Raw genomic sequence first — 18133 nt, 5'->3', positions numbered from 1 at the left:
ATTACAGCTCCAGACAGTGCAACCCTCACGACCTAATTAAACTCTCATGATCAAACAAAGAAACTGCATCGACGTTGGCCCGGGTGAGGATTGAACTCACGACCTTCAGATTATGAGACTGACGCGCTTCCTACTGCGCTACCGAGGCAGACAAAGTCACTGGGAAACGCAACCGGTATCATTCGTTTCCACAAATAAAGGTCGAAAAAATAAGAAAACTGGGCAACAGTCATTCATTACTGCTCCAGACAGTGCACCCCTCACGACCTAATAAACTCTCATAAGCAAACAAAACATCTGCACCGCCTTTGCCCCGGGTGAGGATTGAACTCATGACCTTCAGAATATGAGACTGACGCGCTGCCTACTGCGCTACGGAGGCGGACAGGGTTCACTAGGAACCGCAACCAGTATCATTCGTTTCCACAAATGAAAGGTCGAAAAAGTAAGAAAACTCAGCAACAGTCATTCATTACTGCTCCAGACAGCGCACCCCTCAAGACCTAATTAAACTATCATAAGCAAACAAAAAAACTGCACCGCCTTTGGCCCGGGTGAGGACTGAACTCACGACCTTCAGATTATGAGGCTGACGCGCTGCCTACTGCGCTACCGAGGCGGACAGGTGTCATTGGGAAACACAACCAGTATCAATAGTTCCCACAAGTTAAAAATTGAAAAATTAAGAAAACTCAGCAACAGTCATTCATCACTGCTCCAGACAGCGCACCCCTCACGACCTAATTAAACTCTTATAAGCAAACAAATATCTGCACCACCTTTCCCCCGGGTAAGGATTGAATTCACGACCTTCAGAATATGAGACTGACGCGCTACCTACTGCGCTACCGAGGCGGACAGGGGTCACTGGGAAACACAACCGGTATCAATAGTTCCCACAAGTTAAAAATTGAAACAGTAAGAAAACCGAGCAACAGTCATTTATTACTGCTCCAGACAGCGCACCCCTCACGACCTAATTAAACTCTCATAAGCAAACAAAAAATCTGTACCGCCTTTACCCTGGGTGTGGATTGAACTCACGACCTTCAGATTATGAGACTGACGCGCTGCCAACTGCGCTTCCGAGGCGGACAGGTGTCACTGGGAAACAAAACCGGTATCAATAGTTCCCACAAGTTAAAGGTCGAAAAAGTAGGAAAATTCAGCAACATACATTCATTACTGCTCCAGACAGCGCACCCCTCACGACCTAATTAAACTCTCATAAGCAAAGAAAAAACCTCACCGCCTTTGCCCCGGGTGAGGATTGAACTCACGACCTTCAGATTATGAGACTGACGCGCTGCCTACTGCGCTACCGAGGCGGACAGGGGTCACTGCGAAACGCAACCGGTATCATTCGTTTCCACAAATTAAAGGTCGAAAAAATAAGAAAACTGGGCAACAGTCATTCATTACTGCTGCAGACAGTGCACCCCTTCCGACCTAATTAAACTCTCATGACCAAACAAAAAATCTGCACCGCCTTTGCCCCGGGTGAGGATTGAACTCACGACCTTCAGATTATGAGACTGACGCGCTGCCTACTGCACTACCGAGGCGGACAGGTGTGACTGGGAAACACAACCGGTATCAATAGTTCCCACAAGTTAAAGGTCGAAAAAGTGAGAAAACTCAGCAACAGTCAATCATTACTGCTCCAGACAGCGCACCCCTCACGACCTAATTAAACTCTCATAAGCAAACAACAAAACTGCACCGCCTTTACCCCTGGTGGGGATTGAACTCACGACCTTCAGATTATGAGACTGACGCGCTGCCTACTGCGCTACCGAGGCAGACAGGGGTCACTGGGAAAGGCAACCGGTATCATTAGTTCCCACAAATTAAAGGTTGAAAAAATAAGAAAACCGAGCAACTGTCATTCATTACTGCTCCTGACAGCGCACTCCTCACGACCTAATTAAACTCTCATAAGCAAACAAAAAACTGCACCGCCTTTGACCTGGGTGAGAATTGAACTCACGACCTTCAGATTATGAGACTGACGCGCTGCCTACTGCGCTACCGAGGCGGACAGAGGTCACTGCGAAACGGAACCGGTATCATTCGTTTCCACAAATTAAAGGTCGAAAAAATAAGAAAACTGGGCAACAGTCATTCATTACTGCTGCAGACAGTGCACCCCTCCCGACCTAATTAAACTCTCATGACCAAACAAAAAATCTGCACCGCCTTTGCCCCGGGTGAGGATTGAACTCACGACCTTCAGATTATGAGACTGACGCGCTGCCTACTGCACTACCGAGGCGGACAGGTGTGACTGGGAAACACAACCGGTATCAATAGTTCCCACAAGTTAAAGGTCGAAAAAGTAAGAAAACTCAGCAACAGTCAATCATTACTGCTCCAGACAGCGCACCCCTCACGACCTAAATAAACTCTCATAAGCAAACAACAAAACTGCACCGCCTTTACCCCGGGTGGGGATTGAACTCACGACCTTCAGATTATGAGCCTGACGCGCAGCCTACTGCGCTACCGAGGCGGACAGGTGTCATTGGGAAACACAACCAGTATCAATAGTTCCCACAAGTTAAAAATTGAAAAAGTAAGAAAACTCAGCAACTGTCATTCATTACTGCTCCGGACAGCGCACCCCTCACGACCTAATTAAACTCTTATAAGCAAACAAATATCTGCACCACCTTTCCCCCGGGTGAGGATTGAACTCACGACCTTCAGAATATGAGACTGACGCGCTTCCTACTGCGCTCCCGAGGCGGACAGGGGTCACTGGGAAACGCAACCGGTATCATTTGTTTCCACAAATAAATGTCAAAAAAAATTAGAAAACTGGGCAAGAGTCATTCATTACTGCTCCAGACAGTGCACCCCTCACGACCTAATTAAACTCTCATAAGCAAACAAAACATCTGCACCGCCTTTGCCCCGGGTGAAGATTGAACTCATGATCTTCAGATTATGAGACTGACGCGCTGCCTACTGCGCTACCGAGGCGGACAGGGGTCACTAGGAAACGCAACCAGTATCATTCGTTTCCACAAATGAAAGGTCGAAAAAATAAGAAAACTGGGCAACAGTCATTCATTACAGCTCCAGACAGTGCAACCCTCACGACCTAATTAAACTCTCATGATCAAACAAAGAAACTGCATCGACGTTGGCCCGGGTGAGGATTGAACTCACGACCTTCAGATTATGAGACTGACGCGCTGCCTACTGGGCTACCGAGGCGGACAGGGGTGACTGGCAAACGCAACCGGTATCATTCGTTTCCACAAATTAAAGGTCGAAAAAATGGGAAAATTCAGCAACAGTCATTCATTACTGTTCCAGACAGCGCACCCCTCACGACCTAATTAAACTGTCATAAGCGCACAAAGAAACTGCATCGACATTGGCCCGCCTTAGGATTGAACTCCCGACCTTCGGATTATGAGACTGACGCGCTGCCTACTGCGCTACCGAGGCGGACAGGGGTCACTGGAAAACACAACCGGTATCAATAGTTCCCACAAGTTAAAAATTGAAACAGTAAGAAAACCGAGCAACAGTCATTTATTACTGCTCCAGACAGCGCACTCCTCACGACCTAATTAAACTCTCATAAGCAAACAAAAAACTTCAGCGCCTTTGCCCCGGGTGAGGATTGAACTCACGACCTTCAGAATATGAGACTGACGCGCTGCCTACTGTGCTACCGAGGCTTTTTTTTTTTTCTTTATTGCCTTTTAATAACCACAAGCAAAAGGATTACATACAAAATATGTACACTTAATAAAACACCAGCTTCAGCTTGGCCAGTGCACTTGGTTTAAAAAGGCTTCACAGAAGCCAATTGGTCGAGCACAGGTAACCACTCGGGGGGTTCAGGCAGCGCTTTAAACACGTCTCGTGTATACAGCATACTCTCAACAAAATAGTCTCTCGCTGAACGTGCGTCTACACGCATATGTCGTACATCCATTCTTGTCCTCCACACACTATGCATGCAAAGCAACATTAACATGTCACTCGGCACTTCCCCTGCAGCTGCACACGGAAGAAAACGGATTCCAAAGGCGTTGATAGGTAGTTCTTTTTTTATAGTCCGTTGTAGTACGTCCCACAAGAACACAGCATCATGGCAGTCGAGAAAGATATGATTTATCGTTTCTGGTTTGCCGCAGATTAGACAGTTGACGGACCACGGTACAAAAAGCCCTTTACTTTTTAGCCATGGCAGTACAGTGAGAGTGCCGGTATGCACTTGAAAGAAGAATGTTTTGACAGAGGGTCTGACCGGCATTCTCTTAACACGTTTAAACACGTCACGCTCAGAACCTAGCCTGCACGAAGCTCGGTAGACGGGCACTGGCAGGAAGACATCAAGAAGGTCACGATACAGTTTCTTTTTAGTCACGTCGGACAAGTATTCGTACGAAAATCTTTCCTTGAGCAGGCGTGTAGCTGTAACTACTTCTCGCAAATAAGGACTGAGTGGTACAGCTTCGAAAGAAAAAGATGACACGACGAAATCAGGTAAGGGGGTCTGCAGTCTTGCTTGGATCACAGTTCTCAAGAAATTGTCAGTTTGATCTCGAGCGAACATGAATCTGCTCACCAACTGCTTAAAAAACAAATGCAAAAGCCCCAGACCACCATATTTTACCCTATGAAATAAGTTGCACCGGCTCGTGCGCTCCCACTGCGACCCCCATATAAAGGTCGCGAATACTCGGTGCATTTTCTGGACAGAAGTGCGGGTCATGGTTAACACTTGTAATACATAAAACACTTTTGCAATCAGAAATACATTGCACACGGACGCTTTTGCAAACATTGATAAATTGCGACCTCCCCACTTATCAGTACAATTTTTAATGCGTTGACGTTCCTCAGACCAATACTCCGTAGCATTGCGGTAATGATCCAAAGGCACACCGAGGTACTTTCCGGGCATGATTTTCCAATTCATGTTACAGTAAACTTCGGGTGTGCTTTGCCACTGGCCATGCCAAAAGCCTAGACATTTTGGCCAACTAATTGCGCTGCCCGTTGCTGCACAGAATTCCCTAGCTATTCGTACAACTTCTTGCACACTTTCTTTGTCACTGCAAAACACTGCGACGTCATCAGCATAGGCTAAAATTCTAATTCCACTGGTCAGAAACGTATACCCTCTTATACTTGGTGTTGCAAGTATTCGTAAACAGAAGGGCTCTAAGTAAAGCGCGAAAAGGAGTGGCGACAAAGCACAACCTTGCTTCACGCTCGAGCGCACAGGAATTGAAGCACTTACTTCTTTGTTGATTACTAAATTAGCCCTACAGTCATGATACACCATTCTAACACCTTCTGTAATGACAGTTCCTACATTCACATGTTCCAGCAATAAAAACAAAATTTCATGTACAACTTTATCGAACGCTTTGTGCAGGTCTAGCTGAATCATGGCCACGCGGTCATTATTTGCATCACAGCATTCTAGAATACTTCTGGTTACGTGTATATTTGTGAATATGGTTCTGCCCTTAATCCCACATGTCTGATGCGGGCCGACAAGGGATGTGACAACACTTTGGAGCCGTCTTGCTAGGACCTTCGTGTATATTTTATAGTCAGTGTTGCTCAAACTGATAGGTCGGTAGGATTCCACTGAAAGTAGCTTTGCGGGGTCATCAGTTTTGGGGATTAATACTACGTGTGCTGTCCTAAATGAATGAGGTGTTTGCTGCTTGTCGTAGCATTCTCTGATCACTCGGTGTAATGCCAGTGCCATTTCTGTCTTAAAAAATTTGTATATGGCAGCACCAAGCCCATCCGGCCCTGGTGACTTGCCGTTACCCAGGTTATCTATAGCTGATTCAATTTCTGCCACAGTGATTTCTACTTCCAGTAGCTCCCGCTCAGAGTCTTCCAATCTCGGCATAAGGGTCAGAAAGTCCTCTTTGAATCGTTCGGGGTCATTGATTGTATGGCTAAGGAATTGCGTATAAAACTCGACAAAGGCGTGCTTTATCTGTTCGCGGTCCCGGGTAATGTAATTGCGGTATCGAATTTCATTTATCTCTTTGTTTGCTGCATGTTTCTTTTCTTCACTGAGCACTCGCTTAGTGGGCGTTTCACCCATCCACAGCCGTTCAGTGCGAGCCCTTATCATTGCTCCGCGGTACTTTTCGTCGTCGATGAATTCGAGCTTTGCTTTCGCCTCCTTTATTTCTTTCTTAAATTTTCCCGGCACTTCATTTTCTACGCTTAACATGTAGTCTAGTTCGCTTTGTAACTGCCTCTCTTGTTGCCTTTCCCGATTACGTAATACACAGGCTCTTTCAATCGCTATCATCTTTATATCACACTTCATTTGCTCCCACACAGCTATGAAGTTATTGGTCTCCAAACGAAGAGCATTTGAAAGACATTCTTTGGTTTTTGTGACAAATATTTCATCTTGCAGCAGCTTTTCATTAAATTTCCATAGAAACCAATTAAACTTCGCAGCCTTACGTTTTTCGCCAATGTTGACCTTGACCAGACAGTGATCACTAAAACTAAGATGTTGAGTTTGATAAGATGAGCATAGTGGCACCAACTTTGCCGACAAATATATTCTGTCTAACCTCGCGTGCGAATGACCTTGAAAGTGCGTATATCCTACTTCACCCTCTCGCGTCATTACAGAACCGACATCTTCCAGCCCTGTCTCGTTCACTATTTTATTCAACAGCTCAGCGCTTCTATCGCGCACATTGAAGCTCGTTGTCTTATCCTCCGCTCTACAGACACAATTGAAATCCCCTAGAACCACAACATTTCTTTCCGTTTTCAAGAACCCTTCAATCGCTCTGAAAAAAAGTTCCCGTTCGTGCGATCTGTTCGGTGCATAAACACACACAACGCGCCAAGGCAGTCCAGAAAAACTGAAGTCGCACACAACCAGCCTACCGCTATCGCAGGTAGACACATTTTCAACAACCGCGATGCTACTACGTATGAAAACGACACAGCCTCCTGACCGCCCAACAGCATGACAAACGCAGACATTGTACCTAGAGCGAAAAACTTGAACCATTTGCTCCGTTTGTTCTTCACTTTCCATTTTAGTTTCTTGTACAGCCAGGAGGTCTATGTCGTTTTCTAACAAAATGCGACTAATCTGGCATTGTCTCCTGCGCGAACACAGGCCTCTTGAGTTCAACGTCGCGATGCAAATACCAGTTTTAAAGTTAGTCGCCATTTCTTGAAGGTTGTTTCGTCAGGTGTCATACTCACGTCGCAACAGTGGTTGCGTGTGCTCAGCGTAGAAAGCCTCGGAACGTCTCCTCCGCTACGGCGGGGCCGACGTTTGAGTGCCCCTACGGTCAGGCGACAGGTTTGGTCGTGGTTTAAAGGTAGGCCGGCGACCAGTCGCCGTCTTTGTTGGAGGTTCACTGGTGGCCGACGTGTCAACATTTCCGGTACCGTCAGGTGTTTCACGAGCTCGCTTTAAAGCGATAGCACCGGCCTTGGTCTTCTCGGCGTCCGTTGCTTCCGGGCCGCCCTCTCGCGCAGCTGAAGATGACTTGCTCGCTGCTGTAGCGTCGTCCTCTACTGCTGCCGTGTCTAAATTCGTTCCTGGCGCACCAGAGTGCTTGTCGCCTTCATTGGTAGATTCCAGTGCGGCCCCAGTAGACTGTTCAGGGGGCGTGGCAGGGCCTTCCGTACAACCGTCTTCCCTGCTCGCTTCTTCGGCATCCACGGCATCCATCAGGTGTTCAGACACTTCGTCTGTTTGGCCTGGGCCCGCAATGCTGGCGTACGACCTCACACAGTGGGCGTCATCGTGGCCATAGCGACGACAGACCCCACAGCGCGGCACGCGGCAATCCCGTCGAATGTGTCCGATAGCCCGGCATCGGAGGCAGAGCGGTGATCTGCCAGGAATTACGACGAGCGCCATGTCCTCCGCAACTCGTAGTTGGTGTGGCAGGTCGTCCACGGACACGCCCGCGTGTAGCCTCAGCGTGACCGACCGCGTGGTTGAACCTTTGTCATTGCAACCCTGCACCTTCCATTTATCTCTGCTTATCTCGGTCACTTTTCCGTAGGGCGTTAAGGCGACTCGCACAGCCTCGTCCGGCACGCCATGAAGAAGCCAGTACAACTTCAGCCGCACACCTCGATCACGGGGGTCAACCACCATACAGCGATGGTCCTTTAGGTCAAATGACTCCGCCGCCAGCATCTTCTTTTTACCCTCATCATCCTTGAACGTCACTGCCCATACGTGATTCATTTGGTATGCCCCAAGGGCAACCACTTCCGGCAGCAGCGAAAGACGAGCAAGGCTGTCTCGGACATGCTCCACTCGATATGGCCTGGCTTTCAAATTTCCGTGCAAAAAAACCGTGTGCAAAACAGAATCACCTGAAGGCAGCTGAGGCAGAACAACCTGGAAATCTTCGCCTGGCTTTTCGGTACACCTGATACCGCGGCCCACACGGGCCGCTGAAACCGCCCCTACACGGGAGCACATGATAAACACGTCCGTACGCTGTCGCGGCCGGAAGTGGAATGACCACTGCGCTACCGAGGCAGACTGGGGTCACTGGGAAACGCAACCGGTATCACTAGTTCCCACAAATTAAAGGTTGAAAAAATAAGAAAACCGAGCAACTGTCATTCATTACTGCTCCTGAAAGCGCGCTTCCCACGACCTAAATAAACTCTCATAAGCAAACAAAGACCTGCACCGCCTTTGGCCCGGGTGAGAATTGAACTCACGACCTTCAGATTACGAGACTGACGCGCTGCCTATTGCGCTACCGAGGCGGACAGGTGTCACTTGGAAACACAACCGGTATCAATAGTTCCCTCAAGTTAAAAGTCGAAAAAGTAAGAAAACTCAGCAACAGTCATTCATTACTGCTCCAGACAGCGCACCCCTCACGACCTAATAAACTCTCATAAGCAAACAAAAAACTTCAGCGCCTTTGCCCCGGGTGAGGATTGAACTCACGACCTTCAGAATATGAGACTGACGCGCTGCCTACTGCGCTACCGAGGCGGACAGGGGTCACTGGGAAACACAACCGGTATCAATAGTTCCCACAAGATAAAAATTGAAAAAGTAAGAAAACTCAGCAACAGTGATTCATTACTGCTCCAGACAGCGCACCCCTCACAACCAAATAAACTCTCATAAGCAAACAAAAAACTTCAGCGCCTTTGCCCCGGGTGTGGATTGAACTCACGACCTTTCGATTAAGAGACTGACGCGCTGCCTACTGCGCTTCCGAGGCGGACAGGTGTCACTGGGAAACACAACCGGTATCAATAGTTCCCGCAAGTTAAATGTCGAAAAAGTAGGAAAATTCAGCAACATACATTCATTACTGCTCCAGACAGCGCACCCCTCACGACCTAATTAAACTCTCATAAGCAAAGAAAAAACCTCACCGCCTTTGCCCCGGGTGAGGATTGATCTCACGACCTTCAGATTATGAGCCTGACGCGCTGCCTACTGCGCTACCGAGGCGGACAGGTGTCTCTGGGAAACACAACCGGTATCAATAGTTCCCACAAGTTAAAAATTGAAAAATTAGGAAAACCGAGCAACTGTCATTCATTACTGCTCCTGACAGCACACTCCTCACGACCTAATTAAACTCTCATAAGCAAACAAAAAACTGCACCGCCTTTGGCCCGGGTGAGAATTGAACTCACGACCTTCAGATTATGAGACTGACGCGCTGCCTACTGCGCTACCGAGGAGGACAGGTGTCACTGGGAAACACAACCGGTATCAATAGTTCCCTCAAGTTAAAGGTCGAAAAAGTAGGAAAACTCGGCAACAGTCATTCATTTTTTGCTCCAGACAGCGCACCCTTCACGACCTAATTAAACTCTCATAAACAAACAGAAAAACTGCAACGCCTTTGCCCCGGGTGAGGATTGAACTCACGACCTTCAGAATATGAGACTGACGCGCTGCCTACTGCGCTACCGAGGCAGACTGGGGTCACTGGGAAACGCAACCGGTATCACTAGTTCCCACAAATTAAAGGTTGAAAAAATAAGAAAACCGAGCAACTGTCATTCATTACTGCTCCTGAAAGCGCGCTTCCCACGACCTAAATAAACTCTCATAAGCAAACAAAAACCTGCACCGCCTTTGGCCCGGGTGAGAATTGAACTCACGACCTTCAGATTATGAGACTGACGCGCTGCCTACTGCGCTACCGAGGCGGACAGGTGTCACTGGGAAACACAACCGGTATCAATAGTTCCCTCAAGTTAAAAGTCGAAAAAGTAAGAAAACTCAGCAACAGTCATTCATTACTGCTCCAGACAGTGCACCCCTCACGACCTAATTAAACTCTCATAAGCAAATAAGACATCTGCACCGCCTTTGCCCCGGGTGAGGATTGAACTCACGACCTTCAGATTATGAGACTGACGCGCTGCCTACTGCACTACCGAGGCGGACAGGTGTCACTGGGAAACACAACCGGTATCAATAGTTCCCACAAGTTAAAGCTCGAAAAAGTAAGAAAACTCAGCAGCAGTCATTCATTACTGCTCCAGACAGCGCACCCCTCACGACCTAATTAAACTCTTATAAGCAAACAAAAAACTTCAGCGACTTTGCCCCGGATGAGGATTGAACTCACGACCTTCAGATTATGAGACTGACGCGCTGCCTACTGCGCTACCGAGGCGGACAGGGGTCACTGGGAAACACAACCGGTATCAATAGTTCCCACAAGTTAAAAATTGAAACAGTAAGAAAACCGAGCAACAGTCATTCATTACTGCTCCAGACAGCGCACCCTTCACGACCTAATTAAACTCTCATAAGAAAACAAAAAATCTGTACCGCCTTTACCCTGGGTGTGGATTGAACTCACGACCTTAAGATTATGAGACTGACGCGCTGCCTACTGCGCTACCCAGGCGGACAGGTGTCACTGGGAAACACAACCGGTATCAATAGTTCCCACAAGTTAAAGGTCGAAAAAGTAGGAAAACTCAGCAACAGTCATTCATTACTGCTCCAGACAGCGCACCTCTCACGACCTAAATAAACTCTCATAAGCAAACAAAAAATCTGCACCGCCTTTGCCCCGGGTGAGGATTGAACTCACGACCTTCAGATTATGAGACTTACGCGCTGCCTAGTGCGCTACCGAGACAGACAGGGGTCACTGGGAAACGCAACCGGTATCATTAGTTCCCACATGTTAAAGGTCGAAAAAGTAAGAAAACTCAGCAAAAGTCATTCATTAATGCTCCAGACAGCGCACCCTTCAAGACCTAATTAAACTCTCATAAGCAAAGAAACCAACTACACCGCCTTTGCCCCGGGTGAGGATGGAACTCTCGACCTTCAGATTATGAGACTGACGCGCTGCCTACTGCGTTACCGAGGCGGACAGGGGTCACTGCGAAACGCAACCGGTATCATTATTTCCCACAAATTAAACGTCGAAAAAGTAGGAAAACCGAGCAACAGTCATTCATTACTTCTCCAGAGAGTGCACCCCTCGCGACCTAATTAAACTCTCATAAACAAACAAAACATATTCACCGCCTTTGCCCCGGGAGAGGATTGAACTCACGACCTTCACATTATGAGACTGACGCGCTGCCTACTGCACTACCGAGGCGGACAGGTGACACTGGGAAACACAACCGGTATCAATAGTTCCCACAAGTTAAAGGTCGAAAACTTAAGAAAACTAGGCAGCAGTCATTCATTACTGCTACAGACAGCGCACCCCTCACGACCTAATTAAACTCTCATAAGCAAACAAAAAACTTCAGCGCCTTTGCCCCGGGTGAGGATTGAACTCACGACCTGCAGAATATGAGACTGACGCGCTGCCTACTGCGCTACCGAGGCGGACAGGGGTCACTGGGAAACACAACCGGTATCAATAGTTCCCACAAGTTAAAAATTGAAACAGTAAGAAAACCGAGCAACAGTCATTTATTACTGCTCCAGACAGCGCACTCCTCACGACCTAATTAAACTCTCATAAGCAAACAAAAAATCTGTACCGCCTTTACCCTTGGTGTGGATTGAACTCACGACCTTCAGATTATGAGACTGACGCGCTGCCTACTGCGCTTCCGAGGCGGACAGGTGTCACTGGGAAACACAACCGGTATCAATAGTTCCCACAAGTTAAAAATTGAAACAGTAAGAAAACCGAGCAACAGTCATTTATTACTGCTCCAGACAGCGCACCCCTCACGACCTAATTAAACTCTCATAAGCAAACAAAAAATCTGTACCGCCTTTACCCTGGGTGTGGATTGAACTCACGACCTTCAGATTATGAGACTGACGCGCTGCCTACTGCACTACCGAGGCGGACAGGTGTCACTGGGAAACACAACCGGTATCAATAGTTCCCACAAGTTAAAGGTCGAAAAAGTAAGAAAACTCAGCAGCAGTCATTCATTACTGCTCCAGACAGCGCACCCCTCACGACCTAATTAAACTCTCATAAGCAAACAAAAACTTCAGCGCCTTTGCCCCGGATGAGGATTGAACTCACGACCTTCAGATTATGAGACTGACGCGCTGCCTACTGCGCTACCGAGGCGGACAGGGGTCACTGGGAAACACAACCGGTATCAATAGTTCCCACAAGTTAAAAATTGAAACAGTAAGAAAACCGAGCAACAGTCATTCATTACTGCTCCAGACAGCGCACCCCTCACGACCTAATTAAACTCTCATAAGGAAACAAAAATCTGTACCGCCTTTACCCTGGGTGTGGATTGAACTCACGACCTTAAGATTATGAGACTGACGCGCTGCCTACTGCGCTACCGAGGCGGACAGGTGTCACTGGGAAACACAACCGGTATCAATAGTTCCCACAAGTTAAAGGTCGAAAAAGTAGGAAAACTCAGCAACAGTCATTCATTACTGCTCCAGACAGCGCACCTCTCACGACCTAAATAAACTCTCATAAGCAAACAAGACATCTGCACCGCCTTTGCCCCGGGTGAGGATTGAACTCACGACCTTCTGATTATGAGACTGACGCGCTGCCTACTGCACTACCGAGGCGGACAGGTGTCACTGGGAAACACAACCGGTATCAATAGTTCCCACAAGTTAAAGTTCGAAAAAGTAAGAAAACTCAGCAGCAGTCATTCATTACTGCTCCAGACAGCGCACCCCTCACGACCTAATTAAACTCTCATAAGCAAACAAAAAACTTCAGCGCCTTTGCCCCGGGTGCTGATAGAACTCACGACCTTCAGATTATGAGACTGACGCGCTGCCTACTGCGCTACCGAGGCGGACAGGTGTCACTGGGAAACACAACCGGTATCAATAGTTCCCACAAGTTAAAGGTAGAAAAAGTAGGAAAACTCAGCAACAGTCATTCATTACTGCTCCAGACAGCGCACCTCTCACGACCTAAATAAACTCTCATAAGCAAACAAAAAATCTGCACCGCCTTTGCCCCGGGTGAGGATTGAACTCACGACCTTCAGATTATGAGACTGACGCGCTGCCTAGTGCGCTACAGAGGCAGACAGGGGTCACTGGGAAACGCAACCGGTATCATTAGTTCCCACAAGTTAAAGGTCGAAAAAGTAAGAAAACTCAGCAACAGTCATTCATTACTGCTCCAAGCAGCGCACCCTTCACGACCTAATTAAACTCTCATAAGCAAAGAAACCATCTACACCGCCTTTGCCCCGGGTGAGGTTGGAACTCTCGACCTTCAGATTATGAGACTGACGCGCTGCCTACTGCGCTACCGAGGCGGACAGGGGTCACTGCGAAACGCAACCGGTATCATTAGTTCCCGCAAAAAAACGTCGAAAAAGTAGGAAAACCGAGCAACAGTCATTCATTACTTCTCCAGAGAGTGCACCCCTCACGACCTAATTAAACTCTCATAAGCAAACAAAACATATTCACCGCCTTTGCCCCGGGAGAGGATTGAACTCACGACCTTCAGATTACGAGACTGACGCGCTGCCTACTGCGCTACCGACGCGGACAGAGGTCACTGAGAAACGCAACCGGTATCATTAGTTTCCACATATTAAAGGTTGAAAAAATAAGAAAACCGAACAACTGTCATTAATTACTGCTCAAGACAGTGCACCCCTCATGACCTAATTAAACTCTCATGAGAAACAAAAAATCTGCAACAAACTTGCCCCGGGTGAGGATTGAACTCACGACCTTCAGATTATGAGACTGACGCGCTGCCTACTGCGCTACCGAGGCGGACTGATGTCACTGGGAAACACAACCGGTATCAGTAGTTCCCACAAGTTAAAGGTCGAAAATTAAGAAAACTCAGCAACAGTCATTCATTACTGCTCCAGACAGCGCACCCTTCACGACCTAATTAAACTCTCATAAGCAAACAAAACAACCACACCGCCTTTGCCCCGGGTGAGGATGGAACTCACAACCTTCAGTTTATGAGACTGACGCGCTGCCTACTGCGCTACCGAGGCGGACAGGGGTCACTGCGAAACGCAACCGGTATCATTAGTTCCCACAAATTAAAGGTCGAAAAAGTAAGAAAACCGAGCAACAGTCATTCATTACTGCTCAAGACAGTGCACCCCTCACGACCTAATTAAACTCTCATAAGCAAACAAAAAATCTGCAACGCATTTGCCCCAGGTGAGGATTGAAATCAAGACCTTCAGATTATGAGACTGACGCGCTGCCTACTGCGCTACCGAGGCAGACAGGAGTCCATGGCAAACGCAACCGGTATCATTAGTTCCCACAAAAATAAAGGTGGAAAAAGTAAGAAAACCGAGCAACAGTCATTCAATACTGCTCCAGACAGCGCACCCCTCACGACCCAATAAATCTCTCATAGGAAAACAAAAAAATCTGCAACACCTTTGCCCCGGGTGAAGATTGAACTCACGACCTTCAGATTATGAGACAGATGTGCTGCCTTTGCACTACCGAGGCGGACAGGGGTCACTGGGAAACGCAACCGGTATCAATAGTTCCCACAAGTTAAAAATTCAAAAAGTAAGAAAACTCACCAACAGTCATTCATTACTGCTCCAGACAGCGTACCCCTCACCACCTAATTAAACTCTCATTAGCAAACAAAAAACTTCGCCGCCTTTGCCCCGGGTGAGGATTGAACTCACGACCTTCACATTATGAGACTGACGCACTGCATACTGCGCTACCGAGGCGGACAGGTGTCACTGGGAAACACAACCGGTATCAATAGTTCCCACAAATTAAAGGTAAAAAAAGTAAGAAAACCGAGCAACAGTCATTCATTACTGCTCCAGACAGTGCACCCCTCACGACCTAATTAAACTCTCATAAGCAAACAAAACATCTGCACCGCCTTCGCCCCGGGTGAGGATTCAACTCACGACCTTCAGATTATGAGACTGACGCGCTGCCTACTGCGCTACCGAGGCGGACAGGGGTCACTGGGAAACGCAACCGGTATCAATAGTTCCCTCAAGTTAAAGGTCGAAAAAGTAAGAAAACTCGGCAACAGTCAATCATTACTGCTCCAGACAGCGCACCCTTCACGCCCTAATTAAACTCTCATAAGCAAACAAAGAACTGCACCACCTTTGCCCCGGGTGAGGATTGAACTCACGACCTTCAGATTATGAGACTGACGCGCTGCCTACTGCACTACCGAGGCGGACAGTTGTGACTGGGAAACACAACCGGTATCAATAGTTCCCTCAAGTTAAAGGTCGAAAAAGTAAGAAAACTCGGCAACAGTCATTCATTTTTTGCTCCAGACAGCGCACCCTTCACGACCTAATTAAACTCTCATAAACAAACAAAAAAACTGCACCGCCTTTGCCCCGGGTGAGGATTGAACTCACGTCCTTCAGAATATGAGACAGACGCGCTGCCTACTGCGCTACCGAGGCAGACTGGGGTCACTGGGAAACGCAACCGGTATCATTAGTTCCCACAAATAAAAGGTTGAAAAAATAAGAAAACCGAGCAACTATCATTCATTACTGCTCCTGAAAGCGCGCTCCCCACGACCTAATTAAACTCTCATAAGCAAACAAAAGCCTGCACCGCCTTTGGCCCGGGTGAGAATTGAACTCACGACCTTCAGATTATGAGACTGACGCGCTGCCTACTGCGCTACCGAGGCGGACAGGTGTCACTGGGAAACACAACCGGTATCAATAGTTCCCTCAAGTTAAAAGTCGAAAAAGTAAGAAAACTCAGCAACAGTCATTCATTACTGCTCCAGACAGCGCACCCTTCACGACCTAATTAAACTCTCATAAGCAAACAAAAAAACTGCACCGCCTTTGCCCCGGGTGAGGATTGAACTCACGACCTTCAGAATATGAGACTGACGCGCTGCCTACTGCGCTACCAAGGCGGACAGGGGTCACTGGGAAACGCAACCGGTATCATTCGCTTCCACAAATAAAGGTCGAAAAAATAAGAAAACTGGGCAACAGTCATTCATTACTGCTCCAGACAGTGCACCCCTCACGACCTAATTAAACTCTCATAAGCAAACAAAATATCTGCACCGCCTTTGCCCCGGGTGAGGATTGAACTCACGACCTTCAGATTATGAGACTGACGCGGTGCCTACTGCGCTACCCAGGCGGACAGGGGTCACTGGGAAACACAACCGGTATCAATATTTTCCACAAGTTGAAAATTGAAACAGTAAGAAAACCGAGCAACAGTCATTTATTACTGCTCCAGACAGCGCACCCCTCACGACCTAATTAAACTCTCATAAGCAAACAAAAAATGTGTACCGCCTTTACCCTGGGTGTGTATTGAACTCACGACCTTCAGATTATGAGACTGACGCGCTGCCTACTGCGCTTCCGAGGCGGACAGGTGTCTCTGGGAAACACAACCGGTATCAATAGTTCCCACAAGTTAAAGGTCGAAAAAGTAAGTAAACCGAGCAACAGTAATTCATTACTGCTCCACACAGTGTACCCCTCACGACCTAATTAAACTCTCATAAACAAACAAAAAATCTGCACTGCCTTTGCCCCGGGTGAGGATTGAACTCACGACCTTCAGATTGTGAGACTGGCGCGCTGCCTACTGCGTTACCGAGGCAGACTGGAGTCCCTGGCAAACGCAACCGGTATCATTAGTTCCCACAAAAATAAAGGTGGAAAAAGTAAGAAAACTGAGCAACAGTCATTGATTACTGCTCCAGACAGTGCACCCCTCACGACCTAATTAAACTCTCATGAGCAAACAAAAAATCTGCACCAAAGTTGCCCCGGGTGAGGATTGAACTCACGACCTTCAGATTATGAGACTGACGCGCTGCCTACTGCACTACCGAGGCGGACAGGTGTGACTGGGAAACACAACCGGTATCAATAGTTCCCACAAGTTAAAAATTGAAACAGTAAGAAAACCGAGCAACAGTCATTTATTACTGCTCCAGACAGCGCACCCCTCACGACCTAATTAAACTCTCATAAGCAAACAAAAAATGTGTACCGCCTTTACCTTTGGTGTGTATTGAACTCACAACCTTCAGATTATGAGACTGATGCGCTGCCTACTGCGCTTCCGAGGCGGACAGGTGTCTCTGTGAAACACAACCGGTATCAATAGTTCCCACAAGTTAAAAATTGAAAAATTAAGAAAACCGAGTAACTGTCATTCATTACTGCTCCAGACAGCGCACCCCTCACGACCTAATCAAACTCTCATAAGCAAACAAAACATCTGCACCGCCTTTGCCCCGGGTGAGGATTGAACTCACGACCTTCAGATTTTGAGACTGACGTGCTGCCTACTGCGCTACCGAGGCGGACAGGGGTCACTAGGAAACGCAACCGGTATCATTCGTTTCCACAAATGAAAGGTCGAAAAAATAAGAAAATTCAGCAACAGTCATTCATTACTGTTCCAGACAGCGCACCCCTCACGACCTAATTAAACTCTCATAAGCAAACAAAAAAACTGCATCGACATTGGCCCGCCTTAGGATTGAACTCACGACCTTCAGATTATGAGACTGACGCGCTGCCTACTGCACTACCGAGGCGGACAGGTGACACTGGGAAACACAACCGGTATCAATAGTTCCCACAAGGTTAAGGTCGAAAAAGTAGGGAAACTCAACAGCAGTCATTCATTACTGCTCCAGACAGCGCACCCCTCACGACCTAATTA

The 18133-nt window shown here is 47.6% G+C and overlaps 24 non-coding genes across 24 annotated transcripts; all 24 read right to left on the bottom strand.

Annotated features, from left to right (window-relative positions):
- Positions 1-75: 75 nt before the first annotated feature.
- Positions 76-148, bottom strand: TRNAM-CAU (transfer RNA methionine (anticodon CAU)). Its single transcript has one exon. It is a non-coding gene; the product is annotated as a tRNA-Met (tRNA).
- A 1107-nt stretch (positions 149-1255) lies between these two features.
- On the bottom strand, positions 1256-1328 carry TRNAM-CAU (transfer RNA methionine (anticodon CAU)). The gene has a single exon. It is a non-coding gene; the product is annotated as a tRNA-Met (tRNA).
- A 164-nt stretch (positions 1329-1492) lies between these two features.
- On the bottom strand, positions 1493-1565 carry TRNAM-CAU (transfer RNA methionine (anticodon CAU)). The gene has a single exon. It is a non-coding gene; the product is annotated as a tRNA-Met (tRNA).
- Positions 1566-2202: 637 nt separating this feature from the next.
- TRNAM-CAU (transfer RNA methionine (anticodon CAU)) lies at positions 2203-2275 on the bottom strand. The gene has a single exon. It is a non-coding gene; the product is annotated as a tRNA-Met (tRNA).
- A 1347-nt stretch (positions 2276-3622) lies between these two features.
- TRNAM-CAU (transfer RNA methionine (anticodon CAU)) lies at positions 3623-3695 on the bottom strand. Its single transcript has one exon. It is a non-coding gene; the product is annotated as a tRNA-Met (tRNA).
- A 5245-nt stretch (positions 3696-8940) lies between these two features.
- Positions 8941-9013, bottom strand: TRNAM-CAU (transfer RNA methionine (anticodon CAU)). Its single transcript has one exon. It is a non-coding gene; the product is annotated as a tRNA-Met (tRNA).
- A 398-nt stretch (positions 9014-9411) lies between these two features.
- On the bottom strand, positions 9412-9484 carry TRNAM-CAU (transfer RNA methionine (anticodon CAU)). Its single transcript has one exon. It is a non-coding gene; the product is annotated as a tRNA-Met (tRNA).
- A 401-nt stretch (positions 9485-9885) lies between these two features.
- On the bottom strand, positions 9886-9958 carry TRNAM-CAU (transfer RNA methionine (anticodon CAU)). Its single transcript has one exon. It is a non-coding gene; the product is annotated as a tRNA-Met (tRNA).
- Positions 9959-10121: 163 nt separating this feature from the next.
- On the bottom strand, positions 10122-10194 carry TRNAM-CAU (transfer RNA methionine (anticodon CAU)). The gene has a single exon. It is a non-coding gene; the product is annotated as a tRNA-Met (tRNA).
- A 164-nt stretch (positions 10195-10358) lies between these two features.
- Positions 10359-10431, bottom strand: TRNAM-CAU (transfer RNA methionine (anticodon CAU)). Its single transcript has one exon. It is a non-coding gene; the product is annotated as a tRNA-Met (tRNA).
- A 163-nt stretch (positions 10432-10594) lies between these two features.
- TRNAM-CAU (transfer RNA methionine (anticodon CAU)) lies at positions 10595-10667 on the bottom strand. Its single transcript has one exon. It is a non-coding gene; the product is annotated as a tRNA-Met (tRNA).
- A 1111-nt stretch (positions 10668-11778) lies between these two features.
- Positions 11779-11851, bottom strand: TRNAM-CAU (transfer RNA methionine (anticodon CAU)). Its single transcript has one exon. It is a non-coding gene; the product is annotated as a tRNA-Met (tRNA).
- Positions 11852-12487: 636 nt separating this feature from the next.
- TRNAM-CAU (transfer RNA methionine (anticodon CAU)) lies at positions 12488-12560 on the bottom strand. The gene has a single exon. It is a non-coding gene; the product is annotated as a tRNA-Met (tRNA).
- A 400-nt stretch (positions 12561-12960) lies between these two features.
- TRNAM-CAU (transfer RNA methionine (anticodon CAU)) lies at positions 12961-13033 on the bottom strand. The gene has a single exon. It is a non-coding gene; the product is annotated as a tRNA-Met (tRNA).
- Positions 13034-14142: 1109 nt separating this feature from the next.
- On the bottom strand, positions 14143-14215 carry TRNAM-CAU (transfer RNA methionine (anticodon CAU)). Its single transcript has one exon. It is a non-coding gene; the product is annotated as a tRNA-Met (tRNA).
- Positions 14216-14378: 163 nt separating this feature from the next.
- On the bottom strand, positions 14379-14451 carry TRNAM-CAU (transfer RNA methionine (anticodon CAU)). The gene has a single exon. It is a non-coding gene; the product is annotated as a tRNA-Met (tRNA).
- Positions 14452-15326: 875 nt separating this feature from the next.
- TRNAM-CAU (transfer RNA methionine (anticodon CAU)) lies at positions 15327-15399 on the bottom strand. Its single transcript has one exon. It is a non-coding gene; the product is annotated as a tRNA-Met (tRNA).
- A 163-nt stretch (positions 15400-15562) lies between these two features.
- TRNAM-CAU (transfer RNA methionine (anticodon CAU)) lies at positions 15563-15635 on the bottom strand. Its single transcript has one exon. It is a non-coding gene; the product is annotated as a tRNA-Met (tRNA).
- Positions 15636-15800: 165 nt separating this feature from the next.
- Positions 15801-15873, bottom strand: TRNAM-CAU (transfer RNA methionine (anticodon CAU)). Its single transcript has one exon. It is a non-coding gene; the product is annotated as a tRNA-Met (tRNA).
- A 163-nt stretch (positions 15874-16036) lies between these two features.
- TRNAM-CAU (transfer RNA methionine (anticodon CAU)) lies at positions 16037-16109 on the bottom strand. The gene has a single exon. It is a non-coding gene; the product is annotated as a tRNA-Met (tRNA).
- Positions 16110-16273: 164 nt separating this feature from the next.
- Positions 16274-16346, bottom strand: TRNAM-CAU (transfer RNA methionine (anticodon CAU)). The gene has a single exon. It is a non-coding gene; the product is annotated as a tRNA-Met (tRNA).
- A 637-nt stretch (positions 16347-16983) lies between these two features.
- TRNAV-CAC (transfer RNA valine (anticodon CAC)) lies at positions 16984-17056 on the bottom strand. The gene has a single exon. It is a non-coding gene; the product is annotated as a tRNA-Val (tRNA).
- A 165-nt stretch (positions 17057-17221) lies between these two features.
- Positions 17222-17294, bottom strand: TRNAM-CAU (transfer RNA methionine (anticodon CAU)). Its single transcript has one exon. It is a non-coding gene; the product is annotated as a tRNA-Met (tRNA).
- Positions 17295-17695: 401 nt separating this feature from the next.
- On the bottom strand, positions 17696-17768 carry TRNAL-CAA (transfer RNA leucine (anticodon CAA)). The gene has a single exon. It is a non-coding gene; the product is annotated as a tRNA-Leu (tRNA).
- Between the last annotated feature and the right edge of the window lie 365 nt (positions 17769-18133).

Source organism: Rhipicephalus microplus, chromosome 3, assembly GCF_043290135.1.
Source record: "Rhipicephalus microplus isolate Deutch F79 chromosome 3, USDA_Rmic, whole genome shotgun sequence".
Lineage (NCBI taxonomy): Eukaryota > Metazoa > Arthropoda > Arachnida > Ixodida > Ixodidae > Rhipicephalus > Rhipicephalus microplus.
Note: the sequence above shows the minus strand (reverse complement) of the source record. Positions and strands in the feature narration are given on the sequence as shown.